Source organism: Entelurus aequoreus, linkage group LG02 (genome assembly GCF_033978785.1).
Source record: "Entelurus aequoreus isolate RoL-2023_Sb linkage group LG02, RoL_Eaeq_v1.1, whole genome shotgun sequence".
Classification (NCBI taxonomy): Eukaryota; Metazoa; Chordata; class Actinopteri; order Syngnathiformes; family Syngnathidae; genus Entelurus; species Entelurus aequoreus.
In genome coordinates this window covers 30,860,997-30,879,641 of record NC_084732.1, presented here as the reverse complement: position 1 = coordinate 30,879,641, position 18,645 = coordinate 30,860,997, and the positions used below count along the sequence as shown (strand labels likewise).

General features: G+C 37.8%; 1 protein-coding gene across 3 annotated transcripts in view; it reads left to right on the top strand.

Moving 5' to 3' along the window:
• tln2a (talin 2a) overlaps nucleotides 1-18,645 on the top strand; it is a 252,396-nt gene that overhangs the window by 76,229 nt on the left and 157,522 nt on the right. For all 3 annotated transcript variants that reach the window (XM_062025041.1, XM_062025029.1, XM_062025035.1), the window contains exon 2: nucleotides 1,160-1,217. The gene's annotated coding sequence lies outside the window, so the exon portion shown is untranslated. The remainder of the gene's footprint in view (nucleotides 1-1,159; nucleotides 1,218-18,645) is intronic.

The window sequence follows — 18,645 nt, the reverse complement described above, 5'->3', positions numbered from 1 at the left end:
AGAATACTGTGGAATTTTGCGATGAAAACAGAGCTGTTTGTATTGGGACACAATGGTGTCCCAATACTTCCGCTCAATCTGTGACGTTACACGCAAACGTCATCATACCGAGACGTTTTCAGCCGGATATTTCCCAGGAAATTTAAAATTGCACTTTATAAGTTAACCCGGCATGTGTTGCAATGTTAAGATTTCATCATTGATATATAAACTATCAGACTGCGTGGTCGGTAGTAGTGGGTTTCAGTAGACCTTTAAGTGTTGTACGTGCATACACATGTTTTAAGTTTCATTTTACCTTCATGTTATATTTCTCCTCTTTTGTTGAGAAGAATTGTTGTACATTCTTGGGTCACAGGTTATAGTTTGCTTCGTACATCATTTTAGCTGTTTGCAACTGCATCAAATAATTGAATTTCAATGATTTTTTATTCAATAAATAAAGGGTTTGAATGTTCTCGATATCCAACGTTATGTATTACGCTACCCAAACTGTTTTGTAACATGGTTAGTGAATACATGTACCTTTGTTATTTCCCCATATGTCTGCCCAATAACTCAGATATGGTAACACTAGCGAGCAGTAGTGAATATGGAGTGCTTTTTGGTCCAGAACATATTTTGCTTTATTCATGATATATGTATTTTGTTTGTCACCTTATGTTGTATATTTCTATATGAGGTTTCCAGTTCATGTTATTGTATATTATTACACCCCAAAATGTGATTTATATCTACTCCACCTATTTGTATTGGATTTGACTCTCTCTTTTACTGGTACCGAATATCAGTTTTACTAAGACTCAAAGATAGTCTGTTTTTGTCAAATTTGCCAATGGAAATGATGTAACAAAGCTATTATACGTTTGTATTCATATACTGTATATTCACTGTTACAACGTCCCTCTGAGGGCAGCCACAATTGCGATATGGCCCTCAATAAAAGCGAGTTTGACACCTGCTTCATCAATTTTTATATACCAGTGTGTCCAAGTGATATAAAATCTAGAATTAATGTTCATCATGGCAAGCAAGATGCATATGTTGTAAAAAGCAGAAAACTTTCTAGTTTTATTTTATTTGCATTATTGATAGATTATCACCTGCATTTTATTTATCTTAATAATGTCTCACTAAAGTCCCCTATTTGTCTTTTCAGCTGCGAAGATCAGCACACACACACACGCAAGGAGGCCCTTTCCCCTTTCAGCAAAAAGGTAACATTTGTGTTGATGTTAGCATGTGTTGTCACTACAGATTGTGTTTCAGCCTCACCTAATACAAGGCATGAGGACGTTTTTTTTACATGCAGAGGCTTAAGAAAAAAGAGCAGACACTTTCTTGTCAGTGGCTGAAAGTTGCTATGGTTACAGTACGCACATTGATTTGCATCAAAGTCCACATTTACAGTGTTAAACGCTTGAATAGCAGGTTTTTTTTTGTATTTTAACAAACTTGCATCGTCTGGAAGCCAACATTCTTAAAATTTTAATGTAAAATAAAACACAAATACAATACAAAAAAAGAACAGAGTAAAAAAAATTAAGAATAACATTTAAAAAATATATATTAGTACAGTAATAAAAGAATAAATCAATAGTCAACGCCGATAATTAAAACAAATAAAATAAAATGGAAATAAATACATTGAAAAATTTCAAATTTCATTATCTCATTAGTAATGTATTAAAATAATCAATCAATAGTCAACGCCGATAATTAAAACAAATAAATTAAAATGAAAATAAATACATTGAAAAATATCAAATTTCATTATCTCATTAGTAATGTAATAAAAGAACCAATCAATAGTCTAAGTCGATAACTAAAAATGTAATTAAATTGACAGTAATGAAACAAGACAAAGAATAAATAATACATAAAAAATATTTTAAAAATAAAAACATTTATTTATTTATTTATTTGAATAAGGACAATACATATTCATCAACATAGAGCAACAATGTAAATATGCCGGAGTTAGCACAATAGCTAATTTTCATCCGCTGTCCTCAGGTTAGGTTAATACAGTAAACATTCAACAGGTCATGATACAAAATAATACATAAATCACAAGACATTACAAGCATACCATAATCACGGACCATGGACAAAAAAATAAAACAAACAACAAACAAACAAACAAAAACAAGTGAATCTAATTGTGCGTGCATGTCTTATTAGTTTTCAACCGCTGTTTCAGTTCAGTTTTAAATGTTAAATAGGTGTCACAGTTTCTGACATGAACTGGCAGCCTGTTCCATGACTATATGCCTCTGATAGACTCCACCATTTGGCCAAATTTAGTTCTGCGCCTTTGTACGTTGCAGTCCCCTCTTGTCACTGCTCTAATTTAATTAAGAACATATACAATTATCAATACAAAGTAAAGGGAGAATCAGACAAATAGAAAAATCATGTCATGTATTGTTTATATGTTGAAATAGTTTGCTCAGGATGGTAAAACATAAAGAGAAATATTGTATAGTAAATAGTTGAGCGGGATTTTTTTTGTCATTATATGGTTTTGTTTGATGAATCATCATTTATAATTATTCAACCGACATCACTTTCCATTATGTGTGTTTTTAGTTATTTGCCACTCACTTGCATTGCTTTTAAGTGCTTGAACCAAAATTATTTCACATCACACTGTCACTCCATGACGGGGTAATTTTTTTTTAACATGACTCAGCGAGACGCATGTGCGGGCCAATTAAGTGGCAGCATCTGGTGCTTCGCCACTTACTGCGACGGCGCTCCACTCGGCACTCGAGGTTGCAGTTGCAGCTGTGCGTCTCAGCCTCCCAGTGTTTTAATGAGCTGCTGTCATCTTCAGAGCATAGGGAACTCAATCAGATATGTTCTCCATTTAAAAGGGAAACGTTCAATGTACTGTACAATCCCGTGCTGTGACCCTTTTCAAATGCTGACACATTATTTTTAGTGGTGTTCAGCATTGCTGACAAGGAGCTAATTGCAATTAGGGTTTGATGTTCCATGTTTGAATCCTGACAAAGGGCTCATTAAAACAAACACTCAAATGTCTATGAATGTTCTCATTCATTCAGGTCATTGTCCTCACAGAGCATTCAATAGATCGCAACTGGACGGTTTAGTTTTTATTAGATGACGTTTTGAGTAGGCTTCATCAGTTCATGCTCATAGACTTAGAATAGTCAAATCTAGACTTAGACTTAGATTGGTCAGATCTAGTCTAGCGGCTGGGGCCAAAACCCCAAATATTTATACTCCAAAACCAGGAGGGTGTGCCTGGGTGAGGATGGTTTTGCCTTATCGTAGTGAGAAAGAAGACTGCTTAGATGCAAGTTGATGTACTCCAATGGGCTTTTTCCTATTGAAAGCCATTATAGCAATGAGGGAACGTCTGATGATAACCATAGATCCATACATTGACTTTATGAAGACTTGCAACACTTATATTTAAAAAAAAAACCAAAAAAAAAAAACATATACAGTACCAAAAAAACAAATCTATAGAATTCTGGCTTCGACAAAAAATTATAAACATTTGAATTTTTTTTTTCCCTACTATTACTCATATATGCCAACCCTCCCGATTTTCCCGGGAGACTCACGAATTTCAGTGCCTCTCCCGAAAATCTCCCGGGGCAACCATTCTCCCGAATTTCTCTCGATTTCCACCCGGACAACAATATTGGGGGCGTGCCTTTAGCGTCCTCTCTCACCTGAAAAGGAGACTATTATATATGTCTCCGTTATCCATAGGTTTATCTATAAGCCATAAAGTAGGCAGGCACGGAGCTATTTCTCAGCGTGTGTTTATTCCAGCCGGCACGTTAATACACTGACACACAACATCCGGATTCCCATCATGCATTGCTTCAAAACTACGGCAAGTAGTAATGTCCAAAAACATAACAGAGACGAAGCAGAAGAACGAAGAAGACACGTGGCGACGACGAGTAAGAAGAAGTAGTACACTTGCAAGTTCCAAATTGATTGGAAAAAATATTTTCAGTTCATCCAGGGCAGCTCGAAGGGGAAGGGGTATGCTGTATGTAAAGTACTTAATGTAAAAACAAATACATGTTTACAAAAGGCAGATGCAACACTTATAGCGCTATTTTGTACCCGTTTTGATTAGTATAGTTACCTTCAACGGCAATATTTGAACTGAAGGAGAATTTGGGCCTGATCAGAATGATTCTTGGTTCGTCAGAGCCAAAGGGGGCGCAACAATGTATGGAGGCGTACACAAGATTTGAACAATTATTTGCATTTAATTGCAAATATTTGTAATTTTGTAACTGTCCACACAATAATAAAATGAAAAAAATACAGTATATATACAATAGTCAGTCATTGTGTTGCGAGTCTTAATGTCGTGTGTGACCACTCAGGTCACGTTTACCAGTTGTTTGGTTCCGTGTTTAGCTCGCCATCCAACTCCTGGAAAATCGTGAATCGTAGAATCCAGTCCAGCGACAGAATCCAAATAAAGCAAAGGAAAGAAAAAAAAAAACCTTATCTGAAAGAGGTCAGAATACAACAGCTAAATGTATGCATCATAGCAAGGGTCGGCAACCCAAAACGTTAAAAGAGCCATATTGGACCAAAAATACAAAAAACAAATCTGTCTGGAGCCGCAAAAAACGAAAAGCCGTGTATAAGTCTTATAATGAAGGCAACTCATGACGTAAGTGTCTATATTAGCTATAATAGCCTACTATCAAAATGACCATGTGTCGCAGGCTGAAGCGCGTTATAGATAGGAAAATGATTTACCTAGGAGACACAGAGAGAAACAAGCAGTAGAAAATGGATTAGAAAGGACAGATTAAAAATAATAATAATAATAAATAAAAAAAAATCGAAAATTAACTTGGGACTTCCCGCGGGCCGGAGTTTGGACGCTGGCGGGCTGGATCCGGGCCGTAGTTTGGGGACCCCTGATCTACAATGTAAATAGTCATGAAAATAAAGAAAACGGATTGAATGAGGAGAAGGTGTGTCCAAACGTTTGGCCTCTACTGCATATGGGTTAATAAATGATGACCATTTTGCTTTATAACAATTAAATATGACAATCTTTATAACAAAGTTTTAAACATCAATGACTATAATATCACCTTTGATCTCAGCAACCTTGCCCAATTCCAGCTAGACATTGTTCTAATTTAAAAAGCTGAAGACAATTGTCCGTTTTTGTAGCAGATATCACATGTATTGTTAAAGTGCAGATATGTCCTCATATCCACGCTGACATTCCCACACTAAAAGCTCAGAGTTGCTCAGTGGGAGCAATTAGTATCTCCGTGTTGGAGGACGCTACGGCGGTGGATGAGCCGGGGAGAATCGGGTAACACTACGACTTTGAGGCTATCCTTAGCCGTGACGTGACAACGTGGTCATGATGACCGCCTGGCCGGCTCCTATTTAGTGAATGTGAGCCTCCTACCGTGGGTACAGTCAGCAGGATGCAGCCCTCTCAAACCACGGGCATTAGCCTCCTCGGCACCCTTGTGTAGATCATGGGTGTCCTCATGTCTTGGCTTACATGGAAGTCTCTAAAATAGCCTGTGAGTCATCATAGTAGGATGTTTAACTATTCCTGGTGGACTAAAGTTAGCCTTAGCCTCTTACCTTTTCACCAGTGTAACTACAGCCAGGGGCGTAGCATCAAATTCTGGGTCCCCATCCCACCCTGAACCCAACGTCACCAACCCATGCACATACACTCGGTGTGTTTACATGCACGGAAATACTATTTATAACAAATATTTGCATTGAAACACACATCTAAAAACTTAAATTTGGGTTTTGACTTTAAATGATGGGATTAACATATCTAGAACATATTTAGATAAACCGCCCAAAGCAATATCGGTATTTTATCAAATAAAAAAATATTTTTAAAGTGTTAACGCATTCCATATACATGGACTGAAAATGGATTTAAATCTTTATATAACCTAATGTTATTCACTTAAATATGATAATTTTGTCAAATTTTATTTTACTTCGAAGTGTAAAGATTAGCTGATTTATGTATACCGTAAATTTCTGACTATAAATCATTACTTTTTTCTTACACTTTTGGGATTATTCTTCGCTGGTGGCTATAACAATAGTTTTATAGAGAAAAAAAAATAAATCAAGCAAAAACACTGAAAGGTGTTTTATTGTTTCTGCTGTAGCACCATCTTTTGGACAGGTTTGCTCACTGCAGGTGCTGCAGTGTCCTTCCATTTACTGCCAGTGCTTTTTTTGTTTTTCAACCGAAGTGTTGTTTGTCTTCTAGCCGTCCATAGCGTTTCTACTCGTATGGAGTCTTTATGCATCACTCCGAGCATCGTTTGTAAGTTTTACAGCATAACTAAACCGTTTATACTTACTAAACCGTCCCATGCGTGATGTCTGTAGGAGTGTTTTCTTGCATATTTGTACGTGCTATGGTAATGTAATGACGCTAGCATTGTTAGCATTAGGAAATATGCTAACACATTTTACGAGTGTCTGTGTTGGTATTATTAACTTACAACTGCATTCTTTTATTGTTTCAGTTCCACAAATTCCTCAGTAAACTTACCAAAACTTCACCGTGGCGTCATTGAGTCTGTTCAGCTGATTGGAGAGCTAACTTCCGCAGCAAGTGGGTCCATGACGATGACACTAGCAATCATGTCAGAGTTTATCTTTAAAACAACGCAAAAGTCACGGCTGCCCACCAAATAATTACTCACAAGATACGTAATGTCAACACCGTGGAACGTCTTTGTGCTGTGCCGTCCGTTAATTTTGTAGCATCCCAAGCACGTGGTGGTTGTCGGGGCTGACAAACTTGCCGACTTCATGCTCGTTTATTGTCGTGTTGGTTGGCTTGTCGGGTGTGCCCTACCGCGCCGCCCTTGGCGCCCGGTGTCGAGCCCGGTGTCGAGCCCGGTGTCGAGCCCAGTGTCGAGCCCGGTGTCGAGCCGTCGTCTGGGGCGGGCGTGTCGGGAGTTGTCCCTGGGTGACGGGGGTGCACGGCCGGACCTGTGGGGCCTGGGGGAGGAGATCGGCTGGTTCTCAGTGGGCAGTGGGTGCCGGGACTTGATCGCTGTCCCGCCGGCCTGTGTATGGATTTGTTGTTGTATATATATGAGTGTGTGTGTGCATGTGGATGGATGGATGTTGGTATGTAAATGTATGTATATGTGTGTTTATGTATGAGTATAGGTATGTGTGTGTATATGTGCATATGTGTGTATATGTATATAAATATATATGTGTGTATGTGTATGTATGTAATCATGTATATGTGTATATATATATATATATATATATATATATATATATATATATATGTATGTATGTATGTATGTATGTATGTATGTATGTATGTATGTATGTATGTATGTATGTATGTATGTATGTATGTATGTATGTATGTATGTATGTATGTATGTATGTATATAATATATGTATATATGTATGTATGTATGTATATATATATATATATATATATATATATATATATATATATATATATATATATATATATATATACACATATATATATATACATACATATATATATATATATATGTATATATATATATATATATATATATATATATATATATATATATATATATATATATATATATATATATATATATATATATATATATATATATATATATATATATATATATATGTATGTATATATATGTATGTATAGGTATGTGTGTATGTATATATATGTGTATGTGTGTTAGAGATGCGCTGTTAGCGGGTACACCCGCGGAGTCCGCGGGTAAACCGCGGGTCGGGCGGTTGTATGACGTAAAAAATAGATTTTAAATAGATTCGGGCGGCTGGCGGTTGAACCAATTCAGAAAAAAAAAATACATAGTTAAATGTTGTTACCCATGGGAATGATCGAGGGCGAGTTCTTTGTTTCTTTAGGTGGGTTTATTGTAGGCAGTTTTCATGAACGTCTACCCAGTGCGGCAACAACACACAACAACAACAGTCACGTTTTTGTCCTACCGTAAAGCAGGTAGTCTGCCGTAAACAGCAATGCTGTGACAGTCTCAAACAGGGCAACACTGCCTGACGGGGTCGTGGTTGGGGGCGTGGTTAAGAGGGGAATATGTTTAAGGTAGAATTCACCAACTCAAGTATTTCCTATATATATATATATATATATATATATATATATATATATATATATATTTTATTATACATATAAATAAAAGGAAATACTTGAATTTCAGTGTTCTGAAGGCTTTCCAGTAGATGGCAGTATTGTCCTTTTTAAGAGTGTCACAACATTGCAGTTTACGGCAGACGAACTGCTTTACGGTAGACGAAAACGTGACTGCTGTTGTTGTGTGTTGTTACCGCGCTGGGAGGACGTTGATGAAACTGCCTAACAATAAACCCACATAAGAAACCAAGAACTCACCCTCGATCATTCTACAGCGGACGTGAAAACGGACTGTCACCGCTGTCCCCACTCAGGTCCACATTGAGCTGGAGGGGGCGTGGCCTCCAGCTCCAGCTGAATACCGGGAGTCTCCCGGTAAAACCGGGAGGGTTGGCAAGTATGCTCTAATGCGTGGCCAAGAGATATTGCGTGGCACGCATTGAATGTCTCTGCTGCATTGGATCAGTCTCATTTCTTTAACAGGAATGCCTTGTATCGTCTATATTAGATGTATAACAACGGGTGGGCGGTTGTGGTTTTGATACAATGTTAGTTCGGGTGAATTGCGGGTGGATGGCGACTTTTGTGATGCGGTTGCGGATGAAATAATTGTCTATCCGCGCATCTCTAATGTGTGTGTATATACACAAGACTGTCTCAGAAAATTAGAATATTGTGATAAAGTTCTTTATTTTCTGTAATGCAATTAAAAAACAAAAATGTCATACATTCTGGATTCATTACACATCAACTGAAATATTGCAAGGCTTTTATTATTTTAATATTGCTGATTATGGCATACAGTTTAACAAAACTCAAAAATCCCATCTCAAAAAATTTGAATATTTCCTCAGACCAAGTAAAAAAAAAGATTTATAACAGCAAAACAAAATCAAACATTTGAAAATGTCAATTAATGTACTCAGTACTTGGTTGGGAATCCTTTTGCACGGATTACTGCATCAATGCGGCGTGGCATGGAAGCAATCAGCCTGTGGCATTGCTGAGATGTTATGGATGCCCAGGATGCTTTAATAGCGGCCTTTAGCTCATTCGCATTATTGGGTCTGGTGTTTTTCAGCTTCTTCTTCACAATACCCCACAAATTCTCTATGGGGTTCAGGTCAGGGGAGTTGGCAGGCCAATCGAGGACAGTAATGCCATGGTCAGTACACCAGTTACTGGTGGTTTTGGCACTCTGGGCAGGTGCCAGATCATGCTGGAAAATGAAATAATCATCTCCATAGAGCTTTTCAACAGATGGAAGCATGTAGTGCTCTAAAATCTCTAGAAGCGTCTGACTTGGGCTATGGAAAAGAAGCACTGAAAAGTTGCAGAGTGGTCCAAAGTCCTGTTTTCAGACGAAAGCAAGTTTTGTATTTCATTTGGAAGCCAAGGCGCTAGAGTCTGGAGGAAGGCTGGAGAGGAGCAAAATCCAAGTTGCTTGAAATCCAGTGTGAAGTTCCCACAGTCAGCAATGGTTTGGGGAGCCATGTCAGCTGCTGGTGTTGGTCCACTGTGTTTCATCAAGTCCAGAGTCAATGCAGACTTTAGAGCACTACATGCTTCCATCTGTTGAAAAGCTCTATGGAGATGATGATTTCATTTTCATACTGTACATATACATTCACTGTATAAACATACATATACACATACTGTACATATACATTCACTGTACAAACATACATGATATGTATGTTTGTACAGTGAATGTATATGTGTATATCAGTGGCGTGCGGTGAGGTTAATGTCTGGTGAGGCACGACTGCATCATCACAGTCAAATTTAAAAACATATGAACCTGCAGTACAGGTGTACCTAATGTTGTGTCCCTGCGGTCGTTCGCGGCTCCTGCAGCGCGAGCTTTGTTGTTTTTGCACTTTTTGGCTTCTTGTTAAGTGACTTTTTTTGGGTGGATTCGGTCTTGCACGTGGAGGGTTTGGGTGTGGGCTTTGGTTGGTGTGGCCGCGGTGCTCCCGTCGGGCAGTGCATTCTGCGGCGGAGGTGCTTGGCACCAGGAGGCGGGGTTATGATACGAGCCTCACACAGTGTGTCTCCGCAGCAGATTTATGATCGCTCAGCACTAAAAATACGTTACACACATACAGTTGTTGACAAAATACACTGTACATTATATACCTCAGCTAACTAAACTATGGAAATGTATAATATAATTCATATAGCAATACGGTCTCACTGCACAGCAGGCCAGCAGTTAGCCGAGTCATTGCGCACAATCCATGGTGAGGCACAAGTGTCTCAACTGGCTGCTGATCACCGCACCGTCTCTTCTCAGTATTTGAATGGCAAATGTGAAAATAAAAATAATCTAAAACTGGTGAAGTTAAATGGAAAATAACTTTAGTATAATCACTGGATACATATAACAATTTAATTAATTTTTTTTTCTTTTTCTTTTTTTTTCTTTCCATGATGGCAGGTGAGGCCCCGCCTCCCCTGCCTCTAGTGACTGCACGCCACTGGTGTATATGTATTACATATACACATACTGTACATATACAAGTACATATACATTAGGGCTGCGAATCTTTGGGTGTTCCACGATTCGATTCAATATCGATTCTTGGGGTCACAATTCGATTATAAATCGATTTTTTCGATACAACACGATTCTCGATTCAAAAACAATATTTTTCCGATTTAAAACAATTCTCTATTCATTCAATACATAGGATTTCAGCAGGATCTACCCCTGTCTGCTGACATGCAAGCAGAGTAGTAGATTTTTGTAAAAAGCTTTTATAATTGTAAAGGACAATGTTTTATCAACTGATTGCAATAATGTAAATTTGTTTTAACTATTACATGAACCAAAAATATGACTTATTTTATATTTGTGAAAATATTGGACACAGTGTGTTGTCAAGCTTATGAGATATGATGCAAGTGTAAGCCACTGTGACACTATTGTTCATTTTTATTTTATTTTTTAATATTTTTTTACAAATGTCTAATGATAATGTCAATGAGGGATTTTTAATCACTGCTTTGTTGAAATTGTTTCTAATATTGATACTGTTGTTGATAATATAAATTTTTGTTTCACTAATTTTGGATTGTTCTGTGTCGTGTTTGTGTCTCCTCTCAATTGCTCTGTTTATTGCTGTTCTGAGTCGGGTTTGGTTTTGGAATTGGATTGCATTGTTATGGTATTGCTGTGCTGCGATGAGGTGGCGACTTGTCCAGGGTGTACCCCGCCTTCCGCCCGATTGTAGCTGAGATAGGCTCCAGCGCCCCCCGCGTCCCCGAAGGGAATAAGCGGTAGAAAATGGATGGATGGATGGTATTTCTGTGTATTGTTTTGTTGGATTGATTAATAAAAAAATATAAAAAATTAGAAAAAAAAAACGATTTTTGAAAAATGAGAATCGATACTGAATCGTGCAATGTGAGGATCGCGATTTGAATTTGAATCGATTTTTTTCCCACACCCCTAATAGACATACATATACTCATGTACATAATTACGTTTCATTAAACATATGTTAACGTTGTTGCCCTAGGGTAAACTGGGTAACACATGGCACACTGACAAAGCTTAACCTATTGTTACTATAACAATCTACAAGGTTAATATAGGTTGCTTCTCTTTCTTCCCCTCCATTTTTCTGCATTATTTTGTATCTCTAGTTATCATTACGTATATGTATTGTTGCATTTGAACAACTGTATTGTTGATAATAAAGGTAAATTATTGGTATGGTTCATTATCAATAGCGCTATTTCTATTGGTATTTGTATTGCTCCATTTGAAGTGTAATAATGCTCATTGTCATTTCTGTAATATTATTTATTTCGCTAATCGCTTCTTTGCTATCACTCTTACCATCATATTTGTACATGTCGTATTTGCTGATGTTGCTCTATTGTTGTTGTTGTTGTTTGCTGTTGTTGTTTTTGCCTCTCTGTCTTATCCCCCTCTTGTCCCCACAATTTCCCCCTCTGTCTTCCTTTTTTTCTCTTTCTATCGCCTCCTGCTCCGGCCCGGCTGCACCAAATGATAATATAAATACATTTAATAAAGTCAAATACAAATAAGGCAACAAGAGAAGTATCCTACACTTCTCTTTTGTAAATTAAAGCTGAACAGTCGATATGGGCATCTACATCAACTATATGATTTGCCTGAGAAGCTGGACAGGACAAAAAATAAAAAATAAAAAATAAAAATAATAATTGTGTGGCTGAAACGGGGCTTAGGCTAAATAATTATTCGTTTAAGGGGTTTAACGACTTAGTGTAGACATGGCCTTAGCTTGAACAGATCTAGTCTGAGCGCTTGGTGCCAAGGTCCGAACTATTTATCCTCTCACAGGAAGGAAGGCTTTTATACTTTTGTGTCCATTAACACATTTTAACAATCGTATCGAATCGTTCATAAACTAAATCGAATCGCATCGAATCGTTCTGTTTTATAAAACAAATCGTTTTTGTATCGCATTGTAAACCATGTATCGAGATGCGAACCGAATTGTCCATCTCAAAGAGATTCACGTCCCTAACAGTGACGAAATGCATGGCTAATAAAACGTAGGTAACATCACACAACTGCAGTTATATAAGTGTTTAGTTTGTAAAAGGCTCAGGTTTAATCTCCTTCTGACAGCAAGGATCATCGCTGCCCTTTAACTAAACCTGGCAGTCGCCACAGATACGCAAGCTCTGCATGAATATAAAAGCCCACAAATCATGTTTTTGTACACAGCAAATCATACTGATTAGTTCAAGTTGCTCACTAAAAGGCTTCAGAGCACTGGTTTGACTCTTTGTAATTTTCCAATCCTACTGATGACCCTGTCTCTTCAACTGCACATGTTTTATTGGTGACTGTTTGCCTTCTGCCTTTTACAAGTAAAGCAGAACACAATAGTCGTAATGGTGCACTTTATATGACTTGTTTGTCTATCTACATATCAACGTTTGCATGTCACTCACTAAAGTCAACAAAGCAGCAATCGATTCACTTGCGTTACTTATTCCCTCTCTGACCGACATACGGTGCATGTGACCTTGGAATTTCCTATCTGATCCACTCCTTTTGTAAAACCGATGACTCAGACAGCCATACAATTCCATTATTCACTCATAGGTTGACATTCAAGTTATGTGTTTGAAAATGGATGGAGAGAGATTCACATTATGTGTATGCACTGGCGCTGGAATCGAAAAGTAATGACGATTTTAATGGCCATGACGGACAGGGGCCCTAAAAAAAACCTTTTTCCAAACTTTTTCCAACAAGGGTGTACAGAAAAGTAAAAAATGTGGTTCGATCAATTTATGCTAAATAACCTATCTGAACAAAACATCCACATCTTAGCGTTATGTTATAAGTGGTAACAAAGCAAATGATAACATATAGGGGTTTAATAATTCATTTTGATAATGATACGATTCATAATTTGTGGTTCCTGATACGATTCAGGGACAATCTTATTTTGTTAGGATACGATCCGAAAAGAGTCAGTGAATTGAATTTGATATAGTAACTTTTTAGAAAAAACTAGTGTGACAGTGAAATAAATAGTGGATACCAGACAGTGCAGGTGAAGTTTCCTATATTCCTGTTATTTCTTGTCAGGGAATTATGTATAATTGAATTATGGATACAAACAAGTAAGTAAACAACAATTAATGGCCAAAGCTTTTACATCATATTTTAATGTAATGCTGCCCTCATTTTCAATATTTAAGAAATGTTCAATATAAGTACAATAACCAACATTTTAACAGTATATTTACCTGCCACTTTTGCTTTTGTTTTTCATTATAGAAATAATACAATATGTATATAAAAAATAAAGCGCAACAAACATGTCTCCAGGTTAAATTAACCTGCTACTTTTACTGTTGTGTTTTTAACATGCAAATAATACAAAATAAATTAATATAAAAGATTAAGTGCAACTAAATCTGTTCAGGTTAAATGAGCAGTGGTTTGACCTGCTACTACTCCCATTGTATTAACTGTAGCAGAGAAAAGTCAAAACAAATGCAAACGTTACAACACAACTTTCAGCGATAGCACAATTGCAAAAGCCACATCAAATACAAACGATACAACCCAACAACATAAAGCCATAACAAAGATGGAAAGGAAGTGACAGTGACAGCGGACAAGTTTCCGCGACTCATTGCTGCCATGGAAAGTTGAAAACGGTATAATGAACAAATTTGGAAGAGTAAGTGAAGTGAAGTCTCTTTTAGTCAGAAACAACTTTTTTTAAATTTTTTCAACTATACTTATATATAGGGCTGTGAATCTTTGGGCACAACATGATTTGAATCGATTCTTTGGGGTAACAATTCAATTCAGATTTCATTCTCCATTCAAAATGATTCTTGATTCAAAATCAATACTTTTTAATAACAATGGGTGAAAGTTATATTATTAACTACATTCCTCCATAAAATAGATAACAGCTCCAATTAATTTCTTTATCACTTGTTTTGTTTCATACAATTGTCCCCAAACATTTCATGAAGTCAAATACCAATACCAGTATCCCACACTTCTTTTTTTTTTTAAGTAAGTCTGTACAACAGATATGGGCAGCTACATCAACAATATGATTTACGGACAAGTTTCGGCGACGCATTGCTGCGATGGAAAGTGGCAAACATTTTTGAAAACAAAATAAATAAATAAAAATTTGATTTTTTTTTTTTTTTATCGATTAAGAATACCGTAATTTCCAGACTATAAGCCGCTACTTTTTCCCCTCGTTCTGGTCCCTGCGGCTTATACAAGGGTGCGGCTTATTTACGGCCTGTTCTTCTCCGACACCGACGAAGAGGATTTCGGGGGTTTTAGTACGCAGGAGGAAGACGATGACACAATGATTAAAGACTGACTTTTCATATACCGATAGGCTGGTTATTTTGATAACGTACAGGCGAGCACTTTGTATTACTTTGCACCGTTGTATTATTTGTACTCTGCACGAATGCTGTTCGCCATGTCAAAGATGTGAAAGTTTGATTGAATGATTGAAAGATTTATTGTTAATAAATGGGACGCTTTGCGTTCCCAAACAGTCATCTCTGTCCCGACAATCCCCTCCGTGGTAGCAGGAACCCCTATATACTACGGTAACTACACATCAAAACCCTGCGGCTTATAGTCGGGTGCGGCTTATATATGGAGCAATCTGTATTTTCCCCTAAATTTAGCTGGTGCGGCTTATAGTCAGGTGCGGCTTATAGTCCAGAAATTACGGTAGTTATAAATAGGAATCACGATCAATTAGAATTTTTTTTTTTTTTCACACCCCTACCAATATACTATGTTCAGGAAGTTGGTCCGTCGCCGTAACTTACTCCCCTGTCCCTTCCGTCGTGTTTGTCGCCTCCTTTGTGGCTTAAAGTTATGTTGCGGTTTATATTGTGCAGGCATTTGTATTTGTTGTGGCTTTTTCAGTCTGCCGTTCTTAAATCGAATGTTGTCCTTTTTTGTAGTACCGATAAAATCAACTGATTTCCTTCTAAAACTATGTTGGATCGATACCTATCTTCCGAGAGGCAAACTTGCCGAGCACAGATCGATGTACCGTATTTTTCGGACCATAGGACGCACTGCCGATGAGCGGATTTATTCAGGTCTTTTTTCATACAAAAGGCGCACCGGATTATAAGGCGCATTAAAGGCCTACTGAAACCCACTACTACCGACCACGCAGTCTGATAGTTTATATATCAATGATGAAATCTTAACATTGCAACACATGCCAATACGGCCGGGTTAACTTATAAATTGCAATTTTAAATTTCCCGCCACACTTCCGGTTGAAAACGTCTAGATATGATGGCGTATGCGCGTGACGGAATCAGTTGATGCGGAAGTATTGGTGCCCCATTGAATCCTATACAAAAAAGCTCTGTTTTCATTTCAAAATTCCACAGTATTCTGGACATCTGTGTTGGTGAATCTTTTGCAATTTTTTTAATGAACAATGGAGACTGCAAAGAAGAAAGTTGTAGGTAGGATCGGTGTATTAGCGGCGGACTACAGTAACACAACCAGGAAGACAGAGATGGATAGCAGACGCGTTAGCCGCCGAACTCACCTTAACTTCCTCCGTCTCGCCGACCGCATCTGTGATCAGGTGAAGTCCTTCGTCGCACCGTCGATCGCTGGAACGCAGGTGAGCACGGGTGTTGATGAGCAGATGAGGGCTGGCTGGCGTAGGTGGATAGTGAATGTTTTTAGCATAGCTCTGTGAGGTCCGGTTGCTAAGTTAGCTTCAATGGCGTCGTTAGCAACAGCATTGTTAACCTTTGCCAGGCTGGAAAGCATTAACCGTGTATTTACATGTCCCTGGTTTAATAGTATTGTTGATCTTCTGTCTATCCTTCCAGTCAGGGATTTATTTAGTTAAGCACGATGCTATCACGTTAGCTCCGTAGCTAAAGTGTTTCGTTGATGTATTGTCGTGGAGATAAAAGTCACTGTGAATGTCCATTTCGCGTTCTCGACTCTCATTTTCAAGAGGATATAGTATCCGAGGTGGTTTAAAATACCAATCCGTGATCCACAATAGAAAAAGGAGAGTGTGGAATCCAATGAGCCAGCTTGTACCTAACTTACGGTCAGAGCGAAAAAAGATATGTCTTGCACTGCATTCTAGTCATTCACTCTAACGTTCCTCATCCACGAATATTTCATCCTCGCTCAAATTAATGGAGTAATCGTCGCTTTCTCGGTCCAAAACGCTCTAGCTGCATTGAAAACAATAGGAAAATGTGAGGAGCCTTTCAATTGACTACGTCACGCTACTTCCGGTAGGGGCAAGGCTTTTTTTTATCAGATACCAAAAGTTGCGATCTTTATCGTCGTTGTTCTCTACTAAATCCTTTCAGCAAAAATATGGCAATATCTCGAAATGATCAAGTATGACACATAGAATGGATCTGCTATCCCCGTTTAAATAAAAAAATGTCATTTCAGTAGGCCTTTAAAGGGGTGATATTATGTTTTTTTTCCTCAATTTAAAACACTATCTTGTGGTCTACATAACATGTAATGGTGGTTCTTTGGTGAAAGTGTTGGATTGATTATGTTTTACAGACCTAGTCTACTGACAGATTTAAGTTAGAACTTTACGCTACTTTATATTAGAAATGGCAACAGCGTAAGATAGGGCTGGGCGATATATCGATATATTCGATATATCGCGGGTTTGTCTCTGTGCGATATAGAAAATGACTATCGTGAGTATACATTCTCATGCAGTTACTTTTAGCTGCTGGCATTACACTACAGACTCTTCTCACTCTTTCTTGTCTCTCCTTCTCACAGAGACTTAGACAAGCGCACCTTCTTACATACGTCACATACGTATACGCCCTCGCTGAGCAGAGAGGTAGCAGCATGGGTAACATTAGCTGTGATGCTAGCGGTAATACGAGAGAAAGAAGGTGCAAATCTGGTAACAAATGAAGGAATTATTAATTCCCAAGAAAAACAGCACGGTGTCCATCGTCTGGTGGTGGTTTGGCTTCAAGTGGGAATATGTCGAACAGACAACCGTAATTTTTCAAGTGTGGGGCAAAAGCGTAACTGCGTAATGCTACAAAAAGTAGCATTACTGCTAATATGTAGCATCATTTGAAAAGTCACCCGCTGGAGAATGAAGAGTGCTTGAAACTCCGCATGTCAACATCTCCGTTCGGTACCAACAAAATGCTGAGGCAACCATTTCCATATCAACACCGTATGAAAAAAAAAAGTCCATGACATAAGGAGATAACGTCCGCAGGAACCTACCACATAGCGAAAGACGGACACAAATTGATTTCCTATTATGCAGCTCATTTTTATTTGACAGTTATTGAAATATCTTGTGTGACATCATGCACAAAAGTGCACTTTATTTTTTAAAAAACTATTGTAGTGGCGTTCTGTACAAAAAGTGCACTTTAATTTAGTGTTGTTTTGATATGTCATCTTAGTGACATCATGCACAAAAGTGCACTAATAGCTTGTTTTAAAATGTCTCTGACAATCTTGCACTTTCTGTTTTAAAATGACATGAATGTTTGTGCCACTGCTTAATAACTGTTTAATAAATACACTTTTGGTCAATTGACTTAGTTGTGATTTCCTTCTCTGCATGAAAGTTTAAAAGTAGCATATATTAATGCAGTAAGAACAAGAATGTTTTAATGTAGACACATAGAATCATCATACTGCTGTGATTATATGCATCAAGTGTTCATTCAAGGCTAAGGCAAAATATTACGATATATATCGTGTATCGCGATATGGCCTAAAATTATCGAGATATTAAAAAAGGCCATATCGCCCAGCCCTAGCGTAAGATGAATATCACATAAGAAGGTCGAAAAAAAGAAGAAGCTTATGACTACCGCGTCGGCACGGGCTACAATTGTGGACACACACACATTTTCAGGACTTATGCAGATCCCAAATACAGATCAGCAGG